Genomic DNA, 22080 nt, shown 5'->3' with positions numbered 1-22080 from the left:
AATGTATGTTAGTGCAACATAATGCTGTGATAATGTCAACAGGCATTGAATCTGTTTTCATCTCTCACTGATTACTTTGAGGTAAGGATCTTAGAAGTGAGCAAAGGGATATATATGTATCACATGTGTTAAATCACTGCACCGGAGACTGCTTCTGCCGGCGGTTGTGCCATGACCGAGCTCATGGTTGTTCAGCGGGAGTTTGACCTCCTCGTCACCACTGTTAAATCACTGCACCGGAGACTGCTTCTGTGTAATCACATTTATTTCGGAAGACATAACGTAGAATAGTTTTCTCCAACAATCAACTCCGTTGCCCTACTTATACCTTTTCTTAACGCGGGAACTTTTTCTGACAACCATTTTTTTTTGGCGGCAATCTAAAACTAGCCGCATCTTAACCAATTAGTGATTTTCCCTTCATTTCTTTTAAACGAACATAACAACATGTTTTTGCTGAACTTTTAAAATTAAGGGAGACTAGGATAGCACTATTTCAGCCTTGTTCTTGCCTCATCAAATACCCTTACTGGGATTTGATCCTGCAGCTTCTGCCTTGTAAGGCAGAGAATTAACCTCTAGGCCACAGGATCTGATCCCTTCAGCTTTGTTCCAGGGAGGGGCTATATGTTTTTTTTCTGTCGGATCACCCTGGTATATTGGGGTGGATTGCCATTACAGCTGCTACCGGTGTGCTACGCATGCAGCTTTGCTTCTCTTGCGTGCTCTCTATGGAGAGGGGCAGCATACAAATCTAATAAATAAATAAGTAAGTAAGTAAGTAAGTAAGTAAGTAAGTAAGTAAGTAAGTAAGTAAGTAAGTAAGTAAATAAATAAATAAATAAATAAATAAATAAAAAATATGTGCGTGCATCCCACCGTGTTTTTGCTTCTGCGCACATGCAGGAAGCAAAAACACGCTGAAATCTTGCTAGGCGATGTGCACGTGCGTGAGATTTCAGTGATCTTTTTGCTTCTGCACATGCACAGAGACAAAAAAAAATGTGCCAAAATCTCATGCGTGTGTGTGTTCCCCCTCACGAGATTTTGTTTCTGCGCAGGCGTATGAAGCAAAAATACAAAAAATTGAAGAAAAAATATGCCCCCCCCCCCCAGGACTGGCACTGTAGTGGCTGCACACAAATTGCGCAAACTGGCGGCTGCTACTCGCTCAATAATTCCCTCAACACTGTCAGACTTTTTACTAAATCTGCACTTCTATTTCTACTAGTTTTTTCTCATCACTCCTATCATCCTTTTCCTCCCACTTAGGACTGTATGACTGTAACTTGTTGCTTGTATCCTAAGATTTTTATTAATATTGATTGTTTCTTCATTGCTTATTTGACCCCTATGACAATCATTAAGTGTTGTACCACATGATTCTTGACAAATGTATCTTTTTCTTTTCTTTTCTTTTCTTTTTCTTTTATTTATTTTATTATTTAGATTTGTATGCTGCCCCTCTTATGTACACTGAGAGCATATGCTCCAAGACAAATTCCTTGTGTGTCCAATCACACTTGGCCAATAAAGTATTCTATTCTATTCTATTCTATTCTATTCTATTCTATTTAGTCTGAAGAGATCCCCCTCAGCCCACACCTTCCAAGCAAAGTTTCTTCACAGATGCTAGCTAAGTACTTAATGAATGTTTAAGGGACATTGTACAGACTACCCAGTTGTTTTTGGGACAAGTGCTCTTTGCAATATAAAAAGAGTGCTTTGTTTATTTTGAATTTTGTGATAAAGAACATTGTTTTGAATTTTCAAATGTGTGTGTGTCTGAAATTTGTACCCTTGAATTTTCGGGAGGTTCCTATCAGAGAGCCCAGCAAAACACATATATATTGCTTTCATCGTGAGGCCCAGCTAATTGCCTTGCCTTGCCTGCTGGTGTGTGTATGTGTACAGCCACATCCTACTGCCAGACCTGGCCAGGAGAATGGTCAGCCACGCCGGAGGGATGGTGTTGCAATGGAGCTACTCAAACAACAGCCAACAGCGGTGTCTCTTTAAGGTACGTACTTTGATATGGAGGGGAGGAGGGACCATAAAACAGTGGTTCTCAACCTGGGGGTCGGGACCCCTTTGAGGGTCGAACGACCATTTCCCAGGGGTCGCCTGAGACCTTGGGAAAAGACAAATTTCCCATGGTGTTAGGAATTAAAGCTTCTATTCTAGCACCTTGGAGCATATTTTTTACAATCCGACCAATCAGGCATTTACAGTGGGGGTGTCCCTCTGATCTTCCTGCCAATCAGCTTAAAGCTCTGTTGGGAGAATTGGCGCTAGACTTATGGTTAGGGGTCACCACAACATGAGGAACTATATTAAGAAGTCGCAGCATTAGAAAGGTTGAGAACCACTGCCATAAAGGGACAGGCCACAGGAGCTGCCTTTCCTCTCAGTTCTGTGGGCATGGCTTGGTGGCATGACTTGGTGGGAGCCGTTTACTAAGTGGGTGTGGCCAATTCAATGTCACTCACAGCAAGGTGCCTTCCCCCCAAAACCACGCCCACAGAACCATTAGTAGAAAATTTTGAATCCCACCACTGATCCAGGCACTTAAATCCCCCCCCCCCCCAATTAATAAGACTTGGCCAGCCAAATATTTTATCTTTGAGCTCCATTAAAGAGTCGCAATCAGTTTGTCAGAAATATCCCTAAGTAGAAACCAGCCATTCTACCTGTGTCAGCAACATGGAAATAAAATACCCAGGGCTCCATTCTCTGCCAGTGATATATGTTGAGCACATTTCAGCATCCAGTTAGGACTCATTGTCTCTGAAAGAAAGCTGACAAAATAAGCTCACCTCTAATTTGTCATATTCAGATACTGCACTTCTGGGTAATGTTAACATTCCTTCCACATTTCTCTCTCTTTCTCTCTTAGTATACTTCCTCCCTGCTTTGAGCCTTCACCAGGCAAGGCTGCCTTAGGGTACCATAAAGTTAGGATAGGCAGCAGTTTTTCAATAAATAATGGTTACATCATAACGCCTAGAATCCCAATTAGGCTACAACCCACCCAATGCCATATAAAAAATACCCTTTTAGGATCAATGGAGATTAAGATTTGAGAGTAAATAAAAGATGCTTTTATGGGGATATAGCTAGTCAAAGGGACCTGGGACCATGAATGAGTGAACGTATGGTTTTTATGAGCTGTTATTTTACTTTTATATTTCTACTGTTGTTGATATTGTCATCTTTCTTTTATACTGCTTTTTAATTGTCCTTACTATTGTCAGAAAGAAAGAAAATTGGTGCGGTTGCTCCATATTATCTTTCTTAACAGTCTCACCCAAGATGCTGTCTACGATATCTGTTAACCTGGATCTTTTTCTATTTGGATGGACACATTTCTATACAAAAAACTAGGCTACTTATATTGGTATTATAAAAATCAATCAAAATATTTTTTAAACAACCAAAAAACTAGACTGCTGTAACCCATCATGTTAATTTTGATAGTATCCCTATAGGCCTGGGGACATTTATTTAACTTAAAATGATGCTAAAAGTTGGCACTTTGTTTATAGCAGATCACCGTCTAATCGCATATATTACTCAAAATAATTGTAAAAGTTAGAATTAGGAAGTTTGGCAAATATCAAGGGAAATATGCATGGGTACCATATGGCCTATTTATATTTCATTTTAAGACTGGAATTTTGCAGTCCCCCAGTTTATCCCCAGATTAAGGTAGCTGATGTTATGCAGCAAAACCAATTTTTAACAGCATTTTTCCTGCACTCCAAAGATGCAAAATAGTTAAGCTTCTTGTGACTGTAATTCCATCTATTTTCTACTTTTTAAACAACAATTTTATTAAACATTACAATTGAAATGATAAAAATGAATACAAATTTAAAAAGAAAAAAAAGGATAGAAAGTGAACAAAAGAAAAGAAAAAACAGAAAAGAAAGAAAAATAAGAATATAATAAAGAAAAATAAGGGAGATATGTAAAGAAGAAACTTCCCCTTTATCACTATGAGTACAAACAATTTTAGTAACTTATTTTCTGTTAAAATACAACAGATGGTCTTTTTTTCCTATATCAGTTTTTCCCAACCTTGGCAACTTAAAGATATTTGGACTTCAACTCCCAGAATTCCCCAACCAGCAAATACTGGCTGGGGAATTCTGGGAGTTGAAGTTCAGATATCTTCAAGTTGCCAAGGCTGGGAAACACTGTCCTATATCTCCTGTCTTATCTATAAACAAAATGTTAGACTCCATTGTTCAGTCCTGGTCCACAAAACTCCATTAAACATTACTATGGATAGTAATGTATCTATTTTAACCTTAAAGTAAACCAACTTTATATATTCTTTCTTTAACTTTTAACAATATTAATTTTTAATCTGTTCAAATAATATCCTTGAAATGGATTTCCCTCCTTTTTATCCTTTGTCCTTTCTTACAAAATCCTTCAAAATTTTAAGTCTCTTTTGCAAATCCAGTGTAGGAAAGTTACCCAATCACTCTGGTTTGTTATTTGCATATCTCCTTTAATTTTATTTATTTTATTTATTTATTTTGTCCAATACACAATGAGGGTTTTAGTGGATATACAGTAATACCTCGTCTTACGAACCTAATTGGTTCCCGGGGGAGGTTCGTAAGACGAAAACTTCATAAGACGAAAAATTGTTTCCCATAGGAAACAATGTAAAATCAATTAATCCGTGCAACGAAAAAAACCCCGCAAAAAAATGCTGCTGCCCGGCTGTCACCTTTTGAAACAGCTGGGGGGGCTTCCCAGTCTCCTCCTGAACCCGAACGCCAAACCCGAACTTCGGGGTTCGGCATTTGGGAGGCCGCCAAGAAGCCCCCCAGCTGTTTTAAAAGGTGACAGCCGGGCGGTGGGGCTTCTCGGCGGCCTCCCGAACGCCGAACCCGGAAGTTCGGCAAAAGTTCAGGTTTGGGAGGCCCCTGGGAAGCCCCGCTGCCTGGCTGTCACCTTTTAAAACAGCTGGGGGGCTTCTCGGCGGCCTCCCGAACGCTGAACCCAGAAGTTCGGGTTTGGTGTTCGGGTTCAGGAGGACGCTGGGAAGCCCCCGGCTGTTTTAAAAAGCGACAGCTGGGCGGCGGGGCTTCTTGGTGGCGGCGGGTTCGTAAGAAGGAAAAAGTTCGTAAGAAGAGGCAAAAAATTTCTCTCTCTCTCTCTCTCTCTCTCTCTCTCTCTCTCTCTCTATATATATATATATATATATATATATATATATATATATATATATATATATATATATATATTGTTCTGAGTTCGGGTTTTGCCCTGTGTAATGTTTTGCATGTCTATGCGACGTTTCGGCGAAATCACATTCACCATCATCAGGCTGAAGTTCCAATCTTTGTGTATATATATATACACACACACACACATAGTAAAATACATGATGAAGGTTATAGAGGAGATACTCATAGTAAAATATATCTAAGAAAGAATAGAAAAGAAGATATAGTAATAGAACATATCAATGAAAGAATAGAAGAAGAGATATAGGAATAGAAAAAGGTATTTGAGATATAGGAGAGCAATATGAGAGGGGACAGAAGGCACTCTAGTACACTTGTACTTGCCCCTTACTGACCTCTTAGGAATCTGGATAGGTCAACCATAGATAATCTAAAGGTAAATTGTTGGGGGTTTGAGGATGACACTATGGAGTCCGGTAATGAGTTCCACGCTTCGACAACTCGGTTACCGAAGTCATATTTTTTACAGTCAAGTTAGGAGCGGTTAATATTAAGTTTAAATCTGTTGTGTGCTCTTGTGTTGTTGTGGTTGAAGCTGAAGTAGTCGCCGACAGGCAGGACGTTGCAGCATATGATTACTAAAATATCAACAGCTTTCATTTGTATATCTAATTAGCACCTTTTTCCAGATCATTCTCGTAGCTTGTCATTTTAAAACCCACATTCTAATCTATTTCAGTCTTGTTCAGTACAATGTGTTCCTCTTCCATAACATTATTGACTAACAGTCAGGGGTGGGCTGCTGCCCGGATGGGGGCAGCAAAAATGAAGCTCCTCCCCAGAGCACTCAATTTGCACTGAAAGATGTTGAAAGAAAGTGCAGGGCATCCTGTATAAGCCACGTCCACAGTGTGGTAGTAAAAAATTTGGTAGCCCTTCACTGCTAACAGTCTATCTATAATGACAGACGTTCTTAAAATTAACTTATGAATCAAATGTTCACTAATAGAGCCAATATTATTTTGCTCCATTTTGCATTAGCAACACAATGAGAACAATTGTTCAATGGCATGGCTTGCCTCCAGGTGTTGTAGGTCAGCATTTCCCAACCTTGGCAACTTGAAGATATCTGGACTTCAACTCCCAGAATTCCCCAGCCAAATATCTTTAAGTTATCAAGGTTGGGAAACACTGTTGTAGGTACTCCATCACTGGAAGATTTCAAGAATAGACTGGACAGCCATTTGTCTGGAATAGTGTAGGATCTCCTGTCCAGGGGATTGGATTATAAGACCTTTCTTCCAATCCTATTATTCCATTAACATTATTATATGTTAGAGTGTTGTGGTTAGCTCTGGCCCAGCTCCTGCCCCAAGGAATGTGCAGGTGGATGTGGGGGAAACATCCACATGCCGCAGGTCTGTTTTGCTCCCGATGGAATCTGCCGACGAAGCCTCCTCTGACCAAGGAAGTGTGAGTGACATTGAAGAGGGGAGTTTGGCAGACAGCCCAGGAGGAGATCAATTATCTGTATCATCCCTGGATTCTGAATAAGAATTAATGACACATCCACGCATGCGTAGAGTGATGCGTAGGAGACAACAACTGAAGGATTATTACAAGAGAAAATGAGGCCACCTGTGGTTGGGTGGGGCTGCTGTAATTAGTGCTACAGATAAAAAGCACAGCATGCTGGTTTAGCCTTGTGGCAGTTTATCTGATTCATTGTTTCATCAAGATTGTGGTTTTTGTGCTGTTCAAGATTGTGTGTGGACTCTCTGGACTTTAGAATTGGACACAATTTCCCAGTTATTGGGTGAGCAATTGGATTGCATTTAACCTGTGCCTAGTGTGTACCAGAAAATCCCTTTGACATTTAAAAAGGGAGCTGTTTCTGTTTTTCTGTCTTCCTGGACTAATTACCCTGTAATTACGGGCGGTTGAAACACGCCGGCAGAACATTATAGTACAAGTCAAATTGAACTATTCTTCTCCATTAATTGTAATCTTTAGTTCTGTCATGTTCCCCCTAGTGTCCAATCTTCAAAGTCCCAATATTTTTTAGAATTGAAAACAGTAGCATAGCATGGATTGTTATAACTAATTTTAAAATCTTATTTTAAATCCACCTGGACTCTTAGTCCATTCATAACTTTCCAAAAACATCATTTTGCTATTTATTAATTTTTTTCATGTCCCTAAGCTCATTCTTAATGTTGTATCCTGGAATGGCTACCTTGTAACGCTGTAAATAGTTTGTTCCTCTTTTCCAGCGCTGTCTGAGCCCAAGCAGGAAGTCGCTCCTGATTGGCTCAGACGCGGCCGGCTCTAGCTTTGGCGGGAACCGCAAAAGTATAAAAGAAGCGGTTTCTCCCGGCAGAGCCAGTCGGTACTCGCTGAATTGTCACTTTACCTTGCTGAGCTGTCACTTATTCTCTGAGCTGAATAAAAGTACCGATTGCTCAAAACCCTGTCTCTGGGTCTACTTCACTGGCGACGAACGAACGGAAGAAACTTCGCGTGCAACATGGACAAAATCCAGATCGGCCAGGCTCCGGAACTCTTCGATCCCGAGAAAATGACATGGGACGAGTACATGGCCACCTTCGAGATATTCCTCGAGGCGGCGGGTATGCAGGACGCCGGAGCCGATCGCAGACGGGCTATTTTTCTCAACTACTGCGGCGCAGAGATCCGTAGACTTGCCCAAACTCTCACCGAACCAGAACAGGCAAGAACCACAGCGTGGGACGTCCTTCAACAGAAACTAGCGAGCCATTTCAAACCAACCAGACCAGCCATGGTTTACCGGCATCAATTTCACATGATGGCTCAGAGAGAAACCGAGTCGATCAGCAAATTTACAACGCGGCTTCGAACGGTACTTGCTCAATGCAAGTTTCAAGACCCAGAAGCTCGCCTCACCGACGCCTTGGTTTTCGGCATGAGGAGCAACACAGTGAGAAATAAACTCCTCACCGAAGAAGAGCCGACTCTACAAACCGTGATTAAATTAGCGCAAACCGCGGAAGCAGCCGACGCAGCGGCAAGAGAATTAAAAGAGCACGGAAGGCGAGAAATCATTGCCAAAATCGACGCCGAGTCTCCCAGCGCCATGGGAACAGACGACCGCAGCCAGCCAACTAGCAACGGGGACAACTGCCTCCTCCTGCAAGACCAGCCGAGACACCCTAGAGCTACTCACCCAGCCCCCTGCGCGGGCTGCCGGGGAAATCACCAGCGCCATCGATGCCCTTTCCGAGACGCTACTTGCCACCGTTGCAACCGGAGAGGCCACATCGCCATCGCATGCAGGGCAACGGCACCAGAAGAAACTTTTGCCACACAACAATACCAGCGACCTCAAAACCACCCCCCCCAATCGCGAGAAAGGAGACCGTTCCGCAACTCGGGTCAAAGGAACTACTCCACCGCTAACCGAGACTACAATAGAGGTAACTCTCAATTTTCCGTGAATAACACGGCAACCAAAAAGGGGGCTAAAATTGTTATCTCATTGTTACTAAATAACCAGCCTTGCTCAATGGAGCTGGATACGGGCTCGAGATATACCATCATGCCCTGGGAAAAATTTAAGCTATATATGCCTAATGTGTCTAAGGCTGACCTAATTCAAACCTCGTTGGTGATCAGAGACTTCCAAGGGGGGGTAATCTCGGTCCTGGGAACAGCAAATGTACCTATTGCATTTAAGAATGTTAAATGTACCCTTCCCATGCTTATTGTGACGGGGGCCAAACACTCCCTGCTAGGTCTAGCGTGGATGGAACCGTTGGGGATCGAAATTTCGGGTGTGTGTAATGTAAACTGTGATATTATGCCTAACTTTGTGAAAGAGTTCCCTGAAGTGTTCAGCCCCACCTTGGGATTGTATAAGGGACCCCCTATATCTTTCTCTATTGACCCCAAGGTCCCACCGGTTAGACTGAAACCTCGCAGGGTCCCCCTTCCGCTTCTCCCCAAGCTAGACATACAGCTGGACAAACTCATTAGTCAAGGTATCTTGGTCCCTGTGGAACAGGGGCCATGGGAAACTCCCATAGTGACACCCCTGAAGCCAGATGGCTCCTTAAGAGTTTGCGCTGATTACAAATCAACCCTGAATAAGGCACTCCAACACCACCCCTACCCCATTCCGGTTGTGCAACAACTCTTACACTCCCTGGGGGAGGGGAAAAGGTTCGCAAAGATCGACCTGGCGCAGGCTTACCAGCAACTCCCGGTCGATGAACAAACAGCAAACGCTCAAACGATTGTAACGCACAGGGGGGCTTTCAAATGCACGAGGTTACAGTTCGGGGTAAGCATAGCCCCAGGAATATTCCAGAGCATCATGGAACGCCTATTGTCAGGGGTAAATGGGGCAATTCCATATTTTGATGACATCTTAATTGCAGGGGAAAACCAGGAACAAGTGAACAAAAGAATAAGGGAAGTACTTAAGAGGCTACAGGACAAAGGGTTACGAATCAAGCCTGATAAATGTGTCTGGGGAACTGACAGTATTGAATTCCTGGGGTATAAGATAGATAAAGAAGGTATCCACCCCACAACAGAGAAGCTGAGAGCAATTAGAGAAGCCCCAGAGCCACGAGATAAGAGTGAGTTGCAGGCATTTTTGGGCCTCCTTAATTTTTATTCCGTTTTTTTAAAGCAGAAAGCAACAGTAGCAGAGCCTCTCCATCGTTTACTCCAGAAGGAAGCCCGCTGGTCATGGGGGAAAACTGAACGTGAAGCTTTTTGTCAAATAAAAAATTTATTAACTTCTAAAAGTGTAGTAGTCCAATATAGTGCTTCACTACCCATTAGGCTCACGTGCGACGCTTCGCCGTACGGCATAGGAGGAGTTTTAGCTCACGTTCTACCCAATAAGACAGAGGCCCCAATAGCATTTTTTTCAAGAACCATGACCAGCACGGAGAGGAATTATAGCCAGTTAGACAAGGAGGCTCTAGCATTAGTGGCAGGGGTAAAGAAGTTTCACAATTACATTTTTGGAAGAAGCTTTGAGCTAGTCACTGACCACAAACCCCTACTAGGCCTGCTAGCCCCCAACAAGCCCACTCCACCTTTTATGTCTCCAAGACTAATCAGATGGGCCCTTTTCCTCTCAGGGTATCAGTATGAGCTCACCCACAAGGGGGGGAAGGAAATCAATCATGCAGACGGCCTCAGCAGATGCCCCATAGCAGACTTAGTAGAAGACCCTGTTCCTGCCACAGATGTGCTAATGATAGAACTCGAGGAAAACCCACTAACCACAGCAAAAGAGGTAGCTGCACACACGCAGCAAGACCAAATCCTTAAACAAGTGGTGAACTGTGTTCTAAAGGGATGGCAAAATGATATTGTTAAACCTGAATTGTGTGACTTTAAAAACAAAAGGCTTGAATTATCATATGTAAAAGGTTGTTTGCTGTGGGGGGATAGAGTGATCATCCCCAAACGCCTAAGGGAAAAGGTACTCAGAATGTTACACGTGGGCCATCCTGGGATTGTCAGGATGAAGAGCCTAGCAAGGGGGCATTTATGGTGGCCAGGGCTAGATGCTGATATTGAAAGTTGGGTTTCAAAGTGTGACCCGTGCCAAGAGTCAAGGCCCAGTCCCCCCAAAACAACTCCGGCTGAGTGGGAACAGCCTGCTGGTCCTTGGTCTAGGATCCACATTGATTTTGCTGGCCCAGTGGGGTCTCAGTACTTTCTAATAGTGGTTGATGCCTTCTCCAAATGGTTGGAAATAATAGCAATGAACAACATAACCACAAGTGCCACTATCAAGGTATTGAGCAGGCTGTTTGCATCCCATGGTTGCCCTGATCTCTTAGTGTCTGACAATGGGCCACAGCTAACAGCCAGGCAATTCGAATTATTCCTAGATGGCCTAGGGGTTAGGCATGCCCTCATCTCGCCTTACTCGCCCTGGGCTAACGGGTTGGCAGAACGTTACGTAAGGGTGGCAAAGGAGGCATTGCACAGGTCAGGCCCTGGGGATGTGCAACAGAACTTGGACCAATTCTTATTAACCCAGCACATTACCCCTAACTCGCACACACATGTAAGCCCTGCAGAGTTATTGATGGGAAGAAAGTTGAGGTCACCATTAGACAGGTTGAATCCAAGGTTCTGTGTGAATAATAACCAAATGTGTATGAAACCAGAAAGAGAAATGTATTTGGGACAAAATGTATATGTAAAATGTTTTGATGGAAATGTAAACTGGATGAAGGGAATTATTGTTAAGCAAAACGCACCCAAGACTTATGTTGTTAAACTGGAGGATGGTCGTTTGTGGAAACGACACATAGACCACATTCGGAAACGAACTGAAAACCAATTGCAACAACCCGCTGACTTGGACTCTCCCCCTTCAACAGACTTTAGTACATTGCCCGAACTAAGAAACACGCAAAGAGACTTATCGGGCCAGGGGGAACCATCCAGCGACGCCGAGCCATCCTCGTCCTCCGAGGCCTTCGTTGGGCCCGCCAGGCCAAGTCCGCCGCACCGGGAGAGCAGCGGCGAGCCATCCTCCACAGTCAGTGGCGAAGGAGAAATTGGACTGCGCAGGTCAGCGCGAGAGCCTCGGAGGCCTCACCGATTGGACGACTTCGTCACATGGCTTTCTTGATGGATGAGTCCAACTATGAGGGGAGGGGTGTTGTATCCTGGAATGGCTACCTTGTAACGCTGTAAATAGTTTGTTCCTCTTTTCCAGCGCTGTCTGAGCCCAAGCAGGAAGTCGCTCCTGATTGGCTCAGACGCGGCCGGCTCTAGCTTTGGCGGGAACCGCAAAAGTATAAAAGAAGCGGTTTCTCCCGGCAGAGCCAGTCGGTACTCGCTGAATTGTCACTTTACCTTGCTGAGCTGTCACTTATTCTCTGAGCTGAATAAAAGTACCGATTGCTCAAAACCCTGTCTCTGGGTCTACTTCACTTAAACTTTCTTTTACGAAGAATCGAAGGAAACTCACCCAGTGAATGTATTAAAATTTGCCATTCCAAAGACTTTTAATATTTGAAAAGCAATAAAAAGGTAATTCTAAAAGTGATTAAGAAATTAGTCTCAGTCAAGATATTTAGGCTACATTATGACTATCTTATGGGGAGGAGTTTATGCAGTCTACTCATAAGGAGCAGCTGTCTGGAGTACATGTGGGTGATTTCACAATCTAGCCTTTCTCCAGATAGATTTTACCAGCTCTGACCACCAGTCTTGGCCATAAGACTGCTGCTATCTCATACTTCCTAGCGGCCAATAAGGACTCACAGAGTTGGCCTTCTCCGGGTCCCATTCGCCAAACAATGTCAGTTGGCGGGACCACATGGAAGGGCCTTCTTTGTGGTGGCTGTGACCCTTTTGGAACCAACTGCCACTGGAGATTTGTATTATCCCCACTCTACCGGCCTTCTGGAAAGCCATTAAGACCTGGATTTTCCAGCGGGCCTGGGACCATGAATGATTGAGAGTATGTATGGTTTTTATGAGCTGTTATTATACTTTTATATTTCTACTGTTGTTGATATTGTTATCTTTCTTTTACACTGCTTTTTAATTGTCCTTACTATTGTTAGCTGCCCAGAGTTGGGTGGCACATAAATTTGGATGAATGAATGAATGAATGAATGAATGAATGATACCACCCTCACTCCTACAGGGATACCTAGCTCATCATGCCCTTCTTGGAAATACAAATATAAGTACATTTGAACTTAGGGGAAGTACTTTAGACTCACTCCAAATATGTTTTTTTTAATTGAAAACTGTCAGATTTACTGTTGTAGTGATATTACCATGTTATCAGTCATATCTGGTGTAGAATGTGGAGGAGTAAGATTAGGAAAAAATGTAATTCAGGCCAAGTCAATTCTGCCTATAACGTTAAGGCATCCAGTTTTCCTTATTTCTCTTTCTCTAATGTCATTTTTCTTGTGCGGTACCTTCTGTAGCTGGTTGCTTTCACCAGGTTTTTGATACCTGAAGTGAGGAAAAGGATTGCATTCTGCTCCTGTCTGAATGTGCAAGACCCGAAGTGAGAGATAACCTTTCCCACTTTGCACAAATACAAATAAATGGCCCTGATGCATCTAATCCTCAAATTCTTTAATGGAAGAACTATGCAAAACAAATATTTGATAGTATTAGTTCTGATAGATTTGGTTAAATGCACTGGAGTGAACATTTCTTAAGTGTGGTTTTTAATAAGTGGAGAGAATCAGACTTCCCATTACCCAGTGATAACTACACTGCTCAAAAAATAATAATAAAGGGAACACTCAAATAACACATCCTAGATCTGAATGAATGAAATATTCTCCAAAGAATATTTCATTCATCCTAGATCTGAATGAATGAAATATTCTCCAAAGACTTTTAATATTTGAAAAGCAATAATGTTCTGCCAGGCTCTCTGGTAGGAGTCTCCCGAAAATTCAAGGGTACAAATTTCAGACACACACACATTTGAAAATTCAAAACAATGTTCTTTATCACAAAATTCAAAATAAGCTGAGCACTCTTTTTGTATTGCAAAGAGCACTCGTCCCAAAACAACCGGGTTGTCTGTACAATTTCCCTTAAGCAGTCATTAAGTACTTAGCTAGCAGCTGTGAAGAAAGTTCACACCCCTTCTTCTTCGAACAAAGTGAGACACACACACACACACATGTTGCTCTGCTTTGGTTTTAAAGGCGTGAAAAATCAACGAAGTCCAGAAACCAGCAACACAGGATTCCTGAAGAACTGCGATCAGATACTCTTCCACAACGGCCAAACCCACACGCTGCTATTTATAGCAGCAGCCCTAATTACTGGAGCCCCACCCAAACACAGGTGGCCTCTCTTATCTCCTGTAATATGTCCTTATTTGGTCTCTTCTATGCATAATTCTGCGCTTGCGTGGGTCCAAGACGTCTTCATCCGAATCAATGGAAGATAATGGAGATTGACTGCCTGGGCTGTGTGCCAAGCCCCCCTCTTCCAAGTCACTCCCACCTTCTTCTTCGTCCAAGGAAACTAAACTCTGAACTGACTCTGTCGGCAAGAAAACAGGCCTATGACATGTTGACGTTTCCCCTGTATCCACCTCCACATTCCCTGGGGCAGGAGCTGGGCCAGAGCCAACCACAACACCTGAATACTTTTTTCTGTAAAAAGTTGAATGTGCTAACAACATGTGAAATTGATTGTCAATCAGTGTTGCTTCCTAAGTGGACAGTTTGATTTCATAGAAGTCTGATTTCCTTGAAGTTATATTGTGTTGTTTAAGTGGTCCCTTTATTTTTTTGAGCAGTATATTTCAAATGAGGCTATTTCTTTCCCTCCAGTCTTATGTTTTTGGATCTTTTTAAAAAATTCAAATCCAGGAATGAAGAAAGGAAAGTCAGTGTTAGAACATAGTTTCCTTTTGTGTCAACATTTTGACATTTTGCTTTGAATTCAACCATACAAATAACAGGGTTACATCTATATGCTGCAGACTAGAAGTCTGATCTGTCAAAATTTCAGCACTATAACTTTGGACAGATCCTCGGGAATCACATTAATTGTGGCCTGCCCTGGGTCTTAGAGGAGTATGTATATTTATATCATCCCAAGGAAGTTCGTGTCTGTAAAGCTTTTTCTTCAGTTCTCACTTTAAAGTTGTGAAAGTTTTCTGTTGTCAAGAAATCTCTATTCTAGATGGCATTAAAGAAAGTTATGGAGTCCAAAGGCAGGGAGAAGAGGGCTTGGGAAACTTTAAAGGTTCATTCATTCTGTTAAGACATACCGTGTTTCCCCGAAAATAAGACAGCGTCTTATATTAATTTTTGCTCCTAAAGATGTGCTATGTCTTATTTTCAGGGGATGTCTTATTTTTTTCCAGTGAATTGTATCCTGTATTGTATTGCAGAAAAAACACATCCAAACATGCAGCCGCATGTTGGATGCGTGTTGGATGTGTTTTAAATCTGATTGATGCAGCGTTTTGGGATGCAATTTATGGACAGCAGTGTTATTCTTGACAAATGTATCTTTTTCTTTTATGTACTCTGAGAGCATATGCACCAAGACAAATTCCTTGTGTGTCCAATCACACTTGGCCAATAAAATTCTATTCTATTCTATTCTATTCTATTCGTTCTGTTTGGGAATGCTGAGAAATGAAACGTCTCCTACGTCTTACTTTTGGGGGATGCCTTACATTAGGCAATTCTACGAAATCTCTCGTATGTCTTACTTTCAAGGGTGACTTATTTTTGTGGAAACAGGGTAATTTAGAATTCTTTATTGGCCAAGTGCGATTGGACACATAAGGAATTTGTCTTTGGTGCATATGCTGTCAGTGTACATAAAAGAAAATATACATTTGTCAAGAATCATGTGGTACAAAATGATTGTCACAGGGGTCAAATAAGCAATGAGGAAACAATCAATATTAATAAAAATCTTAAGAATACAAGCAACAAGTCACAGTCATACAGTCATAAGTGGGAGGAAATGGGTGATAGGAATGATGAGAAAAAACTAGTAGCAATAGTAATAAGCCACTATTCCCTGATTTCTAAAGTATAATTTGTTTTCACAAAACTCATTAAGGCAAAGTACAATTATTGATTTTTATCAATTTTTGCAATGATATTTACTAGATAGGATAGCTTTACTACAATCACTCTGAAAAAGCTTTTGACTTACATGTAATCAGAAACATTGCTATGGAATTTTGAGAGCATATGGAATTTTGAGAGCATATTCTGGTGCTTTCATAAAAATGGATATCACAAGTGTGTTTCTTCATTTGCAATATGTTTGCCATGGTGGATGTAGAAATCAGAAAACCTATTTTCATTGGAAAACAAACTATCTTTCCTGGTTCCCCAGAGTGCTATTATTTTATCCCTACCCAGGCAGACAATTTTGGGTTTTTGCCACTTTTGCTCCCCAAATTATAAACCATCCTTATTGGCAGTCATGGAATTGAATGAAGTGGTTTAATAGCAGAGCACCTATCACCTAATCATGGCAAAGGAAAAAAGGCTTTTGATAAAAAACAGGCACTCTGTTTTGAGGGCAAGAATAATATAATGAGTAGTACCAGAGCTGCTTCATTTATTTTCACCTGCACCCCAGCCTATAACTGCCTTGCATGTAATAATATTGCTGTTGTATTATATTGCCTGCTCCATTTAGGCCTCCCTGAGTCATGCAGGGTTTCTTTTCTCCGGATATGTTTGATTTAGTGTATAAATATTGGATGCACCTAGATAAATAGTTGCTGGTCTGTCACTTTTCTAGACAGTCACAAAATAAAACCTTCTACTGTATATAGCCAAGCTATTAGGGAATCAAGACCTGGTTAGTTCTACTCCAAAGTAGCTCAATGTAAGAGTTTGTTTAATACTTGGGCATAAGAACTTATTTGACTTTGGGAATGAGTTTTATCTTAAGGAGAAAGTTAATCACTCTCATTAATAATTGTGAAGGTAAATGACAAAAATGATAATAGAAATGCTTCCCTGACACTTGTGATAGAGTGACTGCATTGGCTTTCCCATTTCAACTCCTCAATCCAGAGAGCCTCCAGCTTTCTTTTGGCTTTCATTATTTCCATTCATGGCAATAGAGAGCCAACTCATCACTAAAAGAAAGACAGTGCAGAATTTATGGAGGACAAAATGATGGGTTGATATCTCTTGGCATGGTATTGCAGAATATTAGGCTGTCAGTACAATAGGTTGTCCTCTACCAGAATGCTGCATTTGGATCTTTATGGAAACCTAGAATTATTTCTGCAAATACTGTACGTGTGATGCTTCCTATATATACTCCTATCTGTGTGGGTATGTATAGGAACCTATAACCTGTTTCCCCGAAAATTAGTCACCCCCGAAAGTAAGACATAGGAGACATTTTGTTTTGCAGCATTCCCAAACGGAACATATATAACATATATTTGAAAAAAGCATAATTGTTGTACATGGAAATAATGGTATGGTAGTAGTAAGAAATTCTTAATAGGATTCACAGTTTCTTTGGTTATGCTAGTTTGTGATGACAACTACTGTACAGTATATAATAAATGTTCTTTTTTTTTGTTCAGCAAAAAATGTGAACTTCATTGAAAAAAATAAGACATCCCCTGAAAATAAGATGTAGCAAAAATGAATATAAGATGCTGTTTTATTTTCAGGGAAACAGGGTACTAGTATCATTGTATGGTTGTATGGTTGTATGGTTGTATGGTTGTATGGTTGTATGGTTGTATGGTTGTATGGTTGTATGGTTGTATGGTTGTATGGTTGTATGGTTGTATGGTTGTATGGTTGTATGGTTGTATGGTTGTATGGTTGTATGGTTGTATGGTTGTATGGTTGTATGGTTGTATGGTTGTATGGTTGTATGGTTGTATGGTTGTATGGTTGTATGGTTGTATGGTTGTATGGTTGTATGGTTGTATGGTTGTATGGTTGTATGGTTGTATCGTTGCATCGTTGCATCATTGTATCATTGTATCATTGTATCGTTGTTACAATGGGTTCTAGCACTTAGGTCCTTCAAGGAAGGGACCTTGGAGGTCTTCTAGTGCACACACACACACACACACACACATGTCAAACCAGGTGTCCCACACCCATCCCAGACAAATTTAAGGGCCTTCTAAAGAACAGTCAGGGTTGATCTCCTCTGGCACTGACCGGTTTAATTGCCTTGCAATCCAAGGGACTCACAGGAGTCTTCTCTGGCACCATACCAGGGTGAGTAGTAGGAAACAATTATTCAAATGCCAAGATCCATCATAGAATATGTCATTTTAATGTAGTTTAATAAGAGGAGACCTTGCCCACACTTTGAGGATCAGCATTGCTTTGCAGGCATCTGATGGCTGATAGACTTTAAGATGGAATCAAGCTTCACGAGACTGAAAAGATAACAAAATTGTGTCTATAGGAGAGCTGTGTTAAATTTATTTATTTATATATTTATTTTATTTGTCAAACATGTATAGCATAGTAGTTTGTGTTGTTAATGATACAGCCACGCATGTGGAGAGCGATGCATAGGCAACAACAACTGAGAGATTATTATAAAAGAAAATGAGGCCACTTGTGGTTGGGTGGGGCTGTGGTAATTAGTGAGGCTGCTATAAATAGCAGCCTGTGGGTTTGGCCATTGTGGAGGATTATCTGATCGTTGTGTTTCGTGACAGCTTTGCTGACTTTGACCTTTTGTGTGCTGATTTTTCCCCGCTTTGAAACTAAACCAGGGCAAAGTGTGTTTCACTTTGTGAAAGAATAAGGACTGTGAATTGCCTCACAGCTGCAAGCTAAGTATCACAGAACTGATAAGGGACTTGTACAAATTACCAGTTTGTTTGGAGACAAGTGCTCTTTGCTATACCAAAAGAGGGCTTAGTTTAAGAGACTTTTCATTATAAAGAACATTGTTTTGAATTTTCAAACGTGTGTGTGTCTGAAATTTGTACCTGTGAATTTTTTGGAGAAGTTTACCAGAGAGCCCGACAGAACAAGTTTGTATAAACATAACATAAATAAAAAGTAATGATAAAAGTGGACAATAGAACAATAGGACAGAGACGGTAGGCATCTTAGAAATGGGGAGAGGTCAACTGTAGACAGCCTAAGGTTAAAGTTTTTGGAGTTTGGGAAAGAAACCACAGAGTCAGGTAGTGCATTCCAGGCAGAGATCACTCTATTGCTAAAGTTTTATTTTCTGCAGTCGAGTTTAGAACGGTTTACATTTAGTTTGAATCTATTACGTGCTTGTGTATTGCTGTGGTTGAAGGTGAAATGGTCATTAACAGGAAGGACATTTTGGTGTATGATTTTATGAACTACAGTTAGATCATATTGGGGGGGGGTGAAACAGTTGTAAATTTTCTAATTGTAGTATTTCAAGTCTGGTGAAATATGGTATTTTGTTGCGAGCGGAGGAGTGAAGAACTCAATTTGTGAAATATTTCTGGACTCTATTGTATTAATGTCTGATATGCCATGGGGATTGCAGATAGGTGAGCTGTATTCTAGAATTGGTCTAACAAATGTCTTGTATGCTTTGGTTAGCAGTGCAATGTTGCCAGAGAAGAAGCTACCTAAGATTAGATTAACAACTCTTAGTGCTTTTTTGGCAATGTTGTTACAATGGGTTCTAGCACTTAGGTCATTGGATATGAGTACTCCAAGGTCTTTGACAGAGTGTGGGTCATCTACAAGTCAGTTTTCTCCAAGTTTGTATTTTGTATTCTGATTCTTTTTGCCAATGTATAAGACAGAGCATTTGTTGGTTGAAATTTGAAGTTGCCAGTTGTTTGACCATTGTTTGACCATTCCGCTATATGGTTAAGGTCCTTTTGAAGGGTAGCAGCATTGTCGGTGGTATTAATAAGATTAACATCATCAACAAAGAGAGCACAGTTGCTTATAATGTGATCATGAAGATTGTTTATTTAGAGTATGAAGAGTATTGGTCCTAAAATACTGCCTTGAGGGACACCACTGTTGACAGGGGTGTGTGTGTTAGATATGGCACTTCCTATTTTGACCACTTGTTGTCTGTTAGATAGGAACACTGTTATCCAGTCATGTAGTGATCCAGAGATGCCATAGGATTCCAGTTTCAGAAGTAATTTGTTGTGAACTATTGAATCAAAGGATTTACAAAAGTCTATGTAGATTGTGTCAATTGCTTTACCCTGATCAAGTTGTGTGGTCCTTTTTTTTTTTGCAGTGTAAGAGTTGTATATTACAGGATAACTTTTTTCTGAAACATAGAAACAGAAGTCTGACGGCAGAAAAAGACCTCATGGTCCATCTGGTCTGCCCTTATACTATTTTCTGTATTTTATCTTAGGATGGATATATGTTTATCCCAGGCATGTTTAAATTCAGTTACTGTGGATTTATCTACCACATCTGCTGGAAGTTTGTTCCAAGGATCTACTACTCTTTCAGTAAAATAATATTTTCTCATGTTGCTTTTGATCTTTCCCCCAACTAACTTCAGATTGTGTCCCCTTGTTCTTGTGTTCACTTTCCTATTAAAAACACTTCCCTCCTGGACCTTATTTAACCCTTTAATATATTTAAATGTTTCGATCATGTCCCCCCTTTTCCTTCTGTCCTCCAGACTATACAGATTGAGTTCATTAAGTCTTTCCTGATATGTTTTATGCTTAAGACCTTCCACCATTCTTGTAGCCCGTCTTTGGACCCGTTCAATTTTGTCAATATCTTTTTGTAGGTGAGGTCTCCAGAACTGAACACAGTATTCCAAATGTGGTCTCACCAGCATTCTATATAGTGGGATCATAATCTCCCTCTTCCTGCTTGTTATACCTCTAGCTATGCAGCCAAGCATCCTACTTGCTTTCCCTACCGCCTGACTGCACTGTTCACCCATTTTGAGACTGTCAGAAATCACTACCCCTAAATCCTTTTCTTTTGAAGTATTTGCCAACACTGAACTGCCAATACAATACTCAGATTGAGGATTCCTTTTCCCCAAGTGCATTATTTTACATTTGGAAACATTAAACTGCAGTTTCCATTGCTTAGACCATTTATCTAGTAAAGCTAAATCATTTACCATATTACAGACGCCTCCAGGAATATCAACCCTATTGCACACTTTAGAGTCATCGGCAAATAGGCAAACTTTCCCTACCAAACCTTCCCCTATGTCACTCACAAATATATTAAAAAGAATAGGACCCAGAACAGATCCTTGTGGCACACCGCTTGTAACCTGACTCTGCTCAGAATACTCGCCATTAACAATAACTCTCTGATGTCTACGCTTCAGCCAGCTGCAAATCCATTGAACTATCCAGGGATTAAGTCCAATCTTCACTAATTTATCTATCAGCTCTTTATGTGGAACCGTATCAAAGGCTTTGCTGAAGTCCAGGTAGGCAATATCCACGGCACCACCTTCATCCAACACCTTTGTGACATAGTCAAAGAAATCAATGAGATTAGTCTGACATGATTTGCCTTCAGTAAAGCCATGCTGATTTGGGTCTAATAAGTTATTGTTTTTTAGGTGCTGATTTATCCTCTTTTTGAGTAGAGTCTCCATCATTTTAACTACAACTGATGTCAAGCTATCTGGCCTGTAGTTACCAGCTTCTTCTCTACTGCCCTTCTTGTGAATAGGCACAACACTGGCCATTCTCCAATCCTCAGGAACTTCTCCTGTTAACAAGGATTGGTTAAACAAATCAGTCAGGGGGGTAGCAATGACAGATCTGAGTTCTTTAAGAACTCTGGGGTGGATGCCATCTGGACCCATTGCCTTATTTATCTTTAATCGTTCAAGTTCTTCTAAGACATCGGCTTCTAAGATCACTACATCGGCTTCTAAGATCACTTTTTTATTGGAAAGTAGGTTATTAGTTTCTAAGTAGAGTGTAGTGGACTGGTTTATTATTGATTCCATGACTTTGCAAGTGATGCAACCCAAAGAGATTGGTCTGTAATTTTCAACATTACAACAAAGAAATAAAGGCTTCTGAACTGGGACTGAAAGGCAAAAGCAATGGTAGTATGCTCCATTCTGGGATGAAATGCTACTGGTTCAGCCCAGTTTGGACATACTGATAGCAGAAGGTTCTGATAGTTTGGAGTACTGGTAGCGGTGGCAGCCTGAGGCTCCACCCACCTGCCCAGATGCCACCATTTTATTTTCTTTTTAATCCTCTGTACATTCTGAACTGGTAGGAAAGGTAAGTAGATTTCACAGCTGCTCTGTCCCATATTTGGGAAGACCAGGTTGCCCTGATAGTCTGGTTTCACTGGAAAAACACTTATGGGAGTGCTGCTTTACCATGAACTCCATAAGTTGCTAATTTAAGATGCTA

The sequence above is a fragment of the Erythrolamprus reginae genome, chromosome 6, assembly GCF_031021105.1.
Source record: "Erythrolamprus reginae isolate rEryReg1 chromosome 6, rEryReg1.hap1, whole genome shotgun sequence".
In the NCBI taxonomy this organism is placed as follows: Eukaryota; Metazoa; Chordata; class Lepidosauria; order Squamata; family Dipsadidae; genus Erythrolamprus; species Erythrolamprus reginae.
This window is presented reverse-complemented; position numbering follows the sequence as displayed.